Genomic DNA, 10,801 nt, shown 5'->3' with positions numbered 1-10,801 from the left:
CGTCGCACACCACATTTAGGGGTTGTCATGAGATCATTAAAGTAGATCTTGAACCATGGAATCATGCTTTTAGAGGCTGTCATGCCCTTAGCAGGGGCCAACTACATTCTTTTGACTTGTAGGTGCATCCATACTTAGTCTCTATAGGAGCTCCTTTGTCCCCTTGGGCGGCCCCTGGCCCTAGATTGCTCTAGGGCGTGACCATTTGGATTATTTGAGGCTAGGGACCTTAGAGATCCGGAGGCTGATAGAGGGCTCTAGGCGACTAAGAGAATGTGTAAGTGTCCTGCTATTAAGAGTGCCTCGAGTTTTATGTCTTGTGAACGGTGTGGCCGAACAAACTGAAGTATGGAAATGTCCTGAACATTAGAACGTTCTAGGGTCCTTGGGGTCGGGGGTTTTAGGCTATTCTTTTGGGACGTAATGTCTGAGACAACTTTATTCCTTTGAGATCCCTTGATATCAAGCTCTCGAGGATGATGCCCCCTGCCCTTGTCGGAGCCAAGGTAGGTCCTCGAGGCATGGGGCCTCGGGAGTACATGTTCGACAATAGTTGGACTCGATAATTTCCTTATTTGGGATTTTGAAGCCGTCTAAGCAGCATCTGATGCTATGGTTTTCCCATGCCGTCCGCTTCGTCTCCCCCTCTACGACCGCCGACACTACTACGTTGCTCAGCATGCTGATGGTGAGGCCGATGCCCGTGCGCTGGAGCTGGAGGTGCGTGATGCCCGTGGGCTGCACCGTGACGCGTCGCAGCCATGGCACCAGCAGAGTGCGAGCGAGGGTGACGAGCATGGCAATGTTTGAGAATATGAGCATGGAGGCTGGTGGTATCTCGAGGTGCGCTATGATGCGCATGTCTATGGTGCGCGCCGAGGTGACCAGGAGGATCCCGGCGCCCCAGATGGGCAGCATGCGGACGATCGATTTGAGCTCCTCCACCCGGTGCACCGTGGACAGCCGCCATGGTCGCGGGACGCCGCTGCTTGTCAAGTCGCCATCCGTCACGGTTGCAGCCCGGTCAAAAAAAGCTGAAGAAAGATGTTTTTAATTTGTCTACATTTGGAACATATCTATTTGTTTGTGCAGTAAAGGGAAACTAAGGAGACCTACCTGAGTTGGTTCGTGTGGAGCAGCCGTCCGGCAGTAGAGATGGCAGCGTCGAGCACCTGGGCGAGCCGTGTGCACGGGCTGCCCCCGGGAGCCATATTGACGTACAGAGGGTTGCCCCACATGAACGCGGTGACCGCGACGAGCATGGCGACGATCGGGACGCCGAGCCCCCACTCCCACCCCACGTTCTCCTGGACGTACACCACCAGGGTAATGGCGGCCAGCTTGGCGAGCTCGACGGCGAAGAAGTAGAGGTTGAAGAAACTCCACCTCCGCTTCTTCTCGCCGTGGCACGGCCCGTGGAGCTCAAACTGGTCGGCGCCGAACGCCGCCATGACGCACGGCCGCGTAGCACCGGTGCCTATGGACGTGCAGAACAGCGACAAGTGGAGGACAACAAGTGCCGAGGTGGACGCGCGAGCGCAGCTGTCATGATCCGATGGAACAGGGCGGCGGGTGGAGCGACGGGAGCAGCGCGGAGACGGTCAGGCTGACCATGCCGAGCTGGTAGATGACGGAGCCCGCCACGATAGTCCAGAAGCGGCCGGCGAAGGAGTCGGCGACGAGGCCGCCAATTATAGGGGTGAGGTTGGGAGAAGCCATGGAAGTTGTTGAGCGTGTTGGAGGCGTCGACGAGCGTCAACTGCAGCTGCTGCGTCAGGTAGGTGATCAGGTTGGCGTTGAACCCGATCGTTGCGAACCGGTCGCAGAAATCGTTTGATGCACCACCACGGACATCTTAGCTCTTGTTTAGCTTTTACACTGGCTACAATATATGATAGACGCGTTGGGTAGTAGAGACTAGAGAAACACTTCATCTAGGATGAACGGCACGGTCTTGAAGCCGCCCTGCTTCCTCTTGTCGCCCAGATCCCCTTCGCCATGCCATCGCCTGCTGGCGTCTTCCTCCAACATGCCTGCAAGGTGTGCAGCAGCACGGGAACCAGAGATCCCTCCCTAGGAGTTGGATTAGGCCTTGTTCGTTTACGTCGGATTGCACCCGGAATCGTTCCAGCTAATCAAAGTTTATATAAATTAGAGAAGCAATCCGGCTAGAAATCGTTCCGACCCACCAATCCGGTAGAAACGAACAAGGCCTTAGGGAGAGAGTGAGAGTGAGAGTGAGGAAGAAGAGGAAGTTGAATTTTGACATTTCAGAGTAAATAACACCTCCCCTGCTTCTGCACTGGGTCACCATGTGTTGTTATCTTGGTCCACGTTCCTGCTTGATTGTTTTTTAATCACTTAGTTTCAGGGGAAAGAAAAGCCGATCTAATTACTATCTCTGGACTCAAGTGTCATAAATCAGTATCATAATCCGACATCTTACTTGTCACGGATGCAAGTACAAGGCCAATGTTAGTGCTGCTTGTGCCCGGAACTGGCTTCGGCGTACTACGCATGCTACTAGAACCGCGTAGGCCGTAGCGTCCTACTAACAAAATAAAATTTGTTTTGTCTTTTTAGTAGATTCATATAATACTTAGTGTATATGTTCTATATATATATATATATATATATATATATATATATATATATATATATATATATGTCCATATTCATCAGCATCTAGTTGAATATAGCTATAAAAATCAGAGCTAAAACAAATATTATCTTGGAACGGAGGGAGTATTAAGGATCCAGTGGTGGGCCACGATGCGGACACGCTGCATCTATGACCGTGTTTTACTGGAAACAACCTAAGAACGACATGTCACATCCAATTTGTAATACCCCCTTCTTAGCTTGAAGGAGACAACTACAAGTTATAAAAATATATTAATCTAATATTATTTATTAAATATTATAAATATTATTATATTGTATGTATTATAAATACAAGTTAGGTTACATAATCATGTTTGTTTGGTGTATATGGTGTTCGTGGCCATATTGGTGGTAATTAATTTCATTTTTTGAAGGATGTGCATGAATATTAAGTATCATGCTAATTCTAAGTATCAATGAGATGAGGGAAACTTAGATTAGTGATAAGATTTTTGTTTTTCCTTTGTCTGCACTATAAAGAGGGCATGAATGGGTAGGTTGATGTAGTCGGGTCTAGTTAATGGATGTAATGCACACTTGTTAAAACTAGCTCTAGGTAGCTCCATGACAGCCTGACACAAGGTTGAAAACAAATCCAACCCAAAGAGCGCATGAATTGGATGAGTTGGTGGTGTTGCATGTGCTATGGATGTATTCAGTATGCATTAAACCAGTTCATAGGATGCGTATAGTGAACTAGATTTCATTTAAAGTAATCAACACAACACCTTGTCATCTAGTATGCACTAGACACATTGCACCAAACATGAGCTATTATGAGATAGTAGCCTGGCTAAGGAGTTAATGCACTCATCGAACGTGTCTAGTGGTACACTAGACTCCTCACTAAATAAGAGTTATTCACAGACAAATAATCTCGAGTGGTTGGCTCTATATTCACCAACATGTCTGGTGAGCACTAGACATCAACAACTAGAGGTCCCGTACTGTTAATGATTAGTATTGAAACTAGTTATAGTGTTACTATTTATCTGATGGGGATAGTAGTGTTGCACCAGACATGCTTGGCGCCCCATCCTAAGTGGAGGGGAAATAGCTAGCCATTTGTCTTAGGGCTATTTATACCCATCCATATCATCATTAGAGACTCTCTTGCTCATTTGTTCAGTTAAAGAAACACATTAGAGAGCAAGAGGGAGTCATTGCCTAGTGGGATGATTGAGATTTGATAATCACAGGATTATGGACCTTATTAGTACATAGAGAGTAGCAAGTGTGCATCTACCTTACTCATTAGGATTGTTTAGGTCAAGTGGGAGTGTGTGTTTATTACCCTCGTTGATCGACATCATCTAGATGACTTGGTGGCGATTAGGAGCTTAGTGATCACCTGGTGGATCTTATGGGTGACCAACTCATGGTGTGAGCAGTTATGGGAGATCCACCACCTCAGAGTGATAAAGAATCAACTCAAAAGAAGCACTTGGTCCTTACATGGATCGAGGGGAGCAATATCCTTGTATGTGTTCTCTAACTATGACTAGTGGGGAATGCTGACTCTCGGACACCTTAGGAAAAATGATGTGTTCCTATCCCTCTCTTTACTTTACACATTTACATTCAATTACTTTGATGTCTTTACATTTCTAGAATTGCCATGCTAGCGTCGGATTGAAATTAATGGTGCAAAACTTTGTGCACAGAATATAAATCACTATTAGGCACAAGGGGTGAACTGGACTAAGCGATAGGTTTTAATTATTTTGAGAAATTTTAGATTAGCTCAATTCACCCTCTCTTTAGCATCTTGATCCTTTTCGTTGTATTTAGCAATTGATACCACAAGATACATCATTGCACATCTTGGGGTTTGTCCTATCTATCCTTAGTTTTTTACTTACTGCTTTTATTGCATTCACATGTGCTTTGCTTGTGTGACCTTTTCCTTCCTATATTAGCTATATGTTACTTGTGTAACCTACATAGATTTCTAATCTCTATGTAGGTTAACATTAGAAAAATCTTGAGGGCACATTTGATTAGAGCAGTGTTTTTTCTCATGATAGGTTAAATTGAGCCCTATCATTACTACAAATTTAATTTTAGGAAAATATTGATTTTGTTAATACTGGTAGGAAACAATGTGCTTCTCAGCCAAAATACATGACATTTCGAGAGGTAATCTCTTTTATTTATAGAGGCAACCATATCTTTCAAAATTGATTTAGAGGCAAGCTTATATGTGGCCCACCTCTAAAAACAAGTGCAAGGACCATGACTAGCCCACTAAACAAACCCTAACACCACAAAGAGTCATAGGGTCTCTCTCTCTCTCATCGACCTCCCTCTCTCTTGAAACCTTCACTTTTGCCTTCTCTTCCTAATGGGTTCTTTAACAACAATGGCATCGTTGACTTTACCTCAAGCTAGGGCATCTCCTTTTACCCCATGCATTCTACTACAGACTCTTCGTGGTGCATCCATCCCTTGTCTCCACTTTCATCAACAACCAAGTTTTTTGCTTTGGGATCCTATACTTCGTGATCGATAAAGTCAGCAAGCTTCACCTCTACAACCTAGCTTTGTGATAGGCTAAGGAACTCAATGATTACTTCTAGAACATTCTAAGATAATCAACAAACTTAACCTCCATGATTTGGCTCTAGGCTTGTCGGTGGAGATCGCACTAGATTCATCCTCTGAACTTTTGTTATAGTTGAGGAACTCAATGCTCATTTTCCATAATGCAATCACTTGGTGAATGAATCACACACATGCTAAGTTTTTTCACCCATCAAGTGTCGATCTGCATTTGTGGATTATCCCACTCCATTTCTAACCTCCTCACCATCTCCCCTTTCTCTAACATAGATGGGGAGAGCTAGGGATGCAAGCACCCCTCTTGGGAGGACTTGATGGCCAACATTGATGAGCTCTCACAATAAACTCTGAGGAACATGGTGCTTGACTCGTTAAGAGGCCAAGAGCAAAAAATGAGCCTGTCTACCTTGATGCTAAAAGCAATGCCTCTAAGCTAGTTAAGAAGCCCTTGATCAATAGTGAACACAACAACGACATGTCTCAGGGTCTAATGCCCTTAGATCATGCTACATGTACTAGTCGTTTAAATGTTACTATTGTCACCTCAACATCTATTTTTTGTGTATGGTCTGATGCCTTAAGTCCAACAACATTAGACCAGCAAACGATTTGATGCTCGCCAAAAACGCACTAGAGAGCATCTAGTGGCATCAGACCAGTCTGATGCTCTTCATCAGACAAAATCACACGGTCTGATGCCCATGTTCCCAATCACCAAAAAATGACAAAAAATGATATAAAAGAAATGATGTGACATCCATGTATTTTACATGGCATACAACTCACTAAATTTGAAATTTTATTTTTAAAATAAACTAAATATTGTTTTCCAGCATTAATTGTAAATACAAATTTTGGTTAACATGTATAAAAAATATCACTATATGCATTTGAAGTGTTCACTACAAGAAAAAAGGCAAAGAGTGTCGGCCAAAACCCCACACTCTTACTGAAATAAGCCAACACTCTTAGCCGACACTCTAAAATGGACGCTCTTATTCGTATAGAAGTATGGGGACCGACACTCTTAAGTTAAGAGTGTCGGTTCCACACGCAACCGATACTCTTATGTTAAGAGTGTCGGCCAGTGACGTGGCGGACACTCTTACTGCGCGCGCGGTCAGCAACCTACCTGGGTGCATATAAGAATGTGGGGGCCGACACTCTTAGTGAATAAATTTTTTTAATACCCAATTTTATTTTTCTCCCTCCCTGGATGGGAAGCCTCCATAACAGCACAATACAAGCACAACATTCAATATATCACAACACAAGCACCATATTCAACATATCATAACACAAGCACCATATTCAATATTCATACAAGTTTAAGTCCATAAGAAAGAAGTTCAAATCCATCTGAAACAAGTTAAAGTCCATACAAAACGCAATGATAGTTAAAGCCTCCATATTAATTCATTCCGTTGGTGGGTCATTGGAGCCGCCGCCACTTGTGTTCATCAATAAGTCCATAAACGTGCTCTGATCCGGAGACAGACTAGCATGATGTGAGCCCGAACCCTTTAAAAGAAACAAACATTTGTTAGTTTACCGAGTAACTAATTAAACATATACATAGACTGCAACATATACATGCATGTTTTCTAGTAACTGCTTAAACAACGAAGCAAATAGAGATGCAAAGGATATCAACTTAACGTACTGATCCTGGTGAGTGTGACTGCCCGCGAGGAGGAAATCCCCACGGCATCGGCGGTGGCATCTGTGTTTGCATCGGTGGCCAAATGCCTGGCTGGCGAGGTGCCCACGACATCATTTGCCCTCCTATCACACCCGATGGCATCAATTGGTCTTGGACATAAGTTGCAGAACCCTGAAACAGAAGACACACTCTTGTTTATGATTAAGTAGTTACGGTGATCAACAATAAAAGTAACTATAGATCATGCGAATGAAAAAGTTTAAAATAGATCATGTACAAGCAAACATGTAGAAAGACAGAGAGCAAGCAACCAATGATTATCAGACAAATGATGTTTAGTAGACGATTGTACCTGTGATCCATCCGCCGCTGCAGTGGAGCGGTCCGATGATTGTCCAGACACCGGGTGTGTGATGATAGGGGGTTGTTGAAAAGGCGGCATGCCGAAATGAGTTCCGGCACCTCCGTACATCTGCAAATAGATTATTCATCAGTTTTTCAGTTAATCAGACTTGAGAAACAACGAAATAACAAAAAATTGATACCTGATATAGCATCCAATTTTGCATTTGTTGCATCTGTTGCTGCACTTGTTGCTTATATTGTGCCATACTCTCCTCCATCTGAGTCATCTTCTCAAGCAGCTCTCCTTCACGTGCAGATGGTCGTCGGGGTCGATTTGACCCAGCTGAGAAATTGGACCGTCTAGTGTAACTCCGACGGGGGACAACACCGTCACCGATTGCTAACCTGTAAGAGTATCATATATATAATATATATATATATATTTATATATGTAGTAAATGACAAGACATCACTAAACAGTAACAACGTGACAAGCGCATATACCTCCCATGCGGCACGCCTCCACCAGCCTTATAAGCCGCCTCCATATCGAACTCACCAGTGAGCCAGTCCGCGTCTGGACCATTTTTCTCTCTCACGTTGTCAATGTAGCGAGCCTGTGAAAACATCATCCAAGTCACAACAAAGGCATATCATGTTCATCTTAGAGTCGATTTTCATACTTACCAGTTTCTCTGTCGCATTACTGTCATTCAGTATTTCCGGATGATTCGGATCGGGACCCTTGTGTCCCTCGACAAAGACTTGAAGCAAAGTAGGCTCCACTCCATTTCGAGCCGCCTGCAACACATGATTAGAAAGTCTAGACAAGTCTATGCAATTAACAATTGACCAGGCAATTTGACACACACCATACGTGCGGCCTTGCCAACGTGTCCATCTGCCCCGAAGAAGTGGACCCCTGGCTTGCTCAACCGATTCATACAATTTCTATTAGATATGGCCAAGAACTCCTCAGAAGCCCAATACTCGCACATCCACGCCCAAGCATCCGAATGGTGGCTCAACCAATCCACATCACTCTCTTTGTACTGCTGAGCCGCCAGGTGAATTTCCTTTGCCATATTCGCGTCACAATAGTTCCCTTGACGCTTTTGGTACACCGTGACGGCCCTCAATCGTGCTTTATACATCATACCCTTTACAGCTCTATCTGTTGAGCCATTGAATACCTCACGCACATATGAATCATCCAAGGTATAGGGGTCGCACACGCGAAATTGGCCCTGCAAATTTGAAGATCACCAGAGACTTACAAATGCAAAATCTGAATTCAATTTGAATATCACAAGGGACTTACCCAAAACAAATCCCACACTTTGCTTGTGTGTGTCCCGTCGTTCCCGTACGGCTTGAGATCCCAATGAGCCCAGTAATGAGCAGCTATCTCTTGACCGCCCTCTGTCACCATCGCCGGGTAGGCGAATCGCAAACAAATCCCCAACTCTGTGAGGATTGGTGTGCGATGCCCTGTCCCGTCCCAACTAACCTCCTTCCACGCCCTGGTGCCTTTCGGTTCAATAACCCTCCGCTGATCGAAGGGTTTAGAAGGCTTCAATGTGAGGGACCGACGAAACCTACAAATGAAAGTTTGTTATTTAACAATGAAAATCATTTACTTAAAACTTCAACTTGACAATAAAACTTCAACTCAACAATAAGAATACCTGATGGCACGCCGTGGCGCAGCCTGTGTGGCAGCCTCCTCTGTAGAAGCGTCTGCTCTCGAAATCTCCTCTCCATCGTCCAGTTCTGTGGCAGCTTCCTCAGCCTCCGCGTCCACAGCCGCCTCCGCAGTAGGTGCCATAGTAGGTGTCACTAAATCAGCTGCACGCGAAGTAGTCCCTTCTGTATTGGAGGGTCCGCTGCTACCCCGCATCTGCTCTAGGGAGGCAAGCAACTGCTCTTGCCTGTTCCTGCTTGTTGTGGTGCCCTGAAATGTAAACAATTTTAGATTGCTAGCTGGCCCCAGTAACTAAACTAAGAAAAAAAACAAGTACCTCAAACATGTTAGGAGCACCACTGGAACCCCTCGACCTTCGTGATCTGGATCTCCTACCAGACAAATCCATCCTGAACATCTGCAATAATTCACAAAATAGTAAGTATGTATAAATTTTTCACAAAGTAATGCATATTAAATAAACAAAAACAAGAGTGTGCCATTACATCTACAAATTATGTATCAAAAATCGTCGGCATCAGAGTCCTCTTCAGCGACACGTGTATTAAGTTGTTCAACCCATTGTTGTGTTTCAAGAACTGTTTCTTCAAACCTTTGACGTTTTGAATTTGATGAAATTGGTTCCTCCATTAACTCTGCGGTAAGAGAAGCTAACTCATTTAGTCCTGCCCCTTCGGATACAATACTATTATTGTCACTATTGTCTGCTTGATCACCGACTTCTTGGAAGACAACATCATCATCATCATCGTTGGTGCTTAAATTGTAGTTTTGATATCGGTAAGGGTGAACCTCTGGGTTAACTTTATATGCAACCCACCAGGTTTTAAAACTTTTATGAGGATAACTCAAATAGTACACCTGATGCGCTTGATGTGCCAGGATGATATTGTTGTACTCATTGCCTTTATACCTTGATGCGTGCTTTACCTCCACCATCCCGAATTCGTCAACTCACGTGCCAACATGTGGATCAAACCATATACAATCAAACGTCACAAGTCTCAAAGGTTTGTGACCTCCAAATGTATACTCGGTTATGTCTTGAACAATACCATAATAGTCCTCCAATTGTCCATCGTCGCTATACGAACTTGCTACAACTCCGCTGTTTGTTGTAGCTGCAAGTGGATGACTCGCTTCTAGTTTTGCTGTTCGAAAACGGTATCCATTAATATCATAGCGATCAAATTTTCTTGCGGTCAATTGACCATGTGATATTTGTAGCAAGTCTTTGGAGACACTGGCTTCAGGTTTCTTACACTACAAAAATGAGGAACGGATAAAAAAAATAAAAGGATGATTATAGGGAAGGAGGCGTCGGTGAACATCAAAAAATGTTTCCTTCTTACCATGTTCTAACCTATATGCTTGTGAGTCACCCATACATATCGGACAACGCAGTATGCCGTGGACACACCAACCAGAAAAAATGCCATATGCTAGCAGATCATGAATTGACCATAGATATGCTGCGCGTAGAGTAAAACAACATTTCAGATGGCTATCATATGCCTCAACCCCCTGCCACAACATTTTTAGTTCTTCGATCAATGGTTCCATAAATACATTGATTTTCGTTACAGGATCCTTCGGACCTAGAACAATAAGGGCAAGAAACATGACCTCTTCTTTCATGCATTTGTTAGGAAGGAGATTGTAGGGCATCATAAAAACTGGCCAACATGAGTAAGAAGTGGAATTATTGGAGTAAGGAGTGAATCCATCCGTCGACAAACCAAGACGAACACTCCTAGGGTCTCTTGCAAATTCTCGATCAAAACGGTCGAGAGCCTGCCAGGCCTCGCCATCTGAGGGATGCACTATGACATCCGGATCTTGACCCTGACGATCCCCTTCTT

At 44.2% G+C, this 10,801-nt stretch overlaps 1 pseudogene; it reads right to left on the bottom strand.

The window, feature by feature from the left end:
- Positions 1 to 462: 462 nt before the first annotated feature.
- LOC103631520 (protein NRT1/ PTR FAMILY 5.12-like) lies at positions 463 to 8,319 on the bottom strand (annotated as a pseudogene).
- Positions 8,320 to 10,801: the final 2,482 nt, after the last annotated feature.

Source organism: Zea mays, chromosome 6 (assembly GCF_902167145.1).
Source record: "Zea mays cultivar B73 chromosome 6, Zm-B73-REFERENCE-NAM-5.0, whole genome shotgun sequence".
Taxonomy (NCBI): domain Eukaryota; kingdom Viridiplantae; phylum Streptophyta; class Magnoliopsida; order Poales; family Poaceae; genus Zea; species Zea mays.
This window is presented reverse-complemented; position numbering and strand designations above follow the sequence as displayed.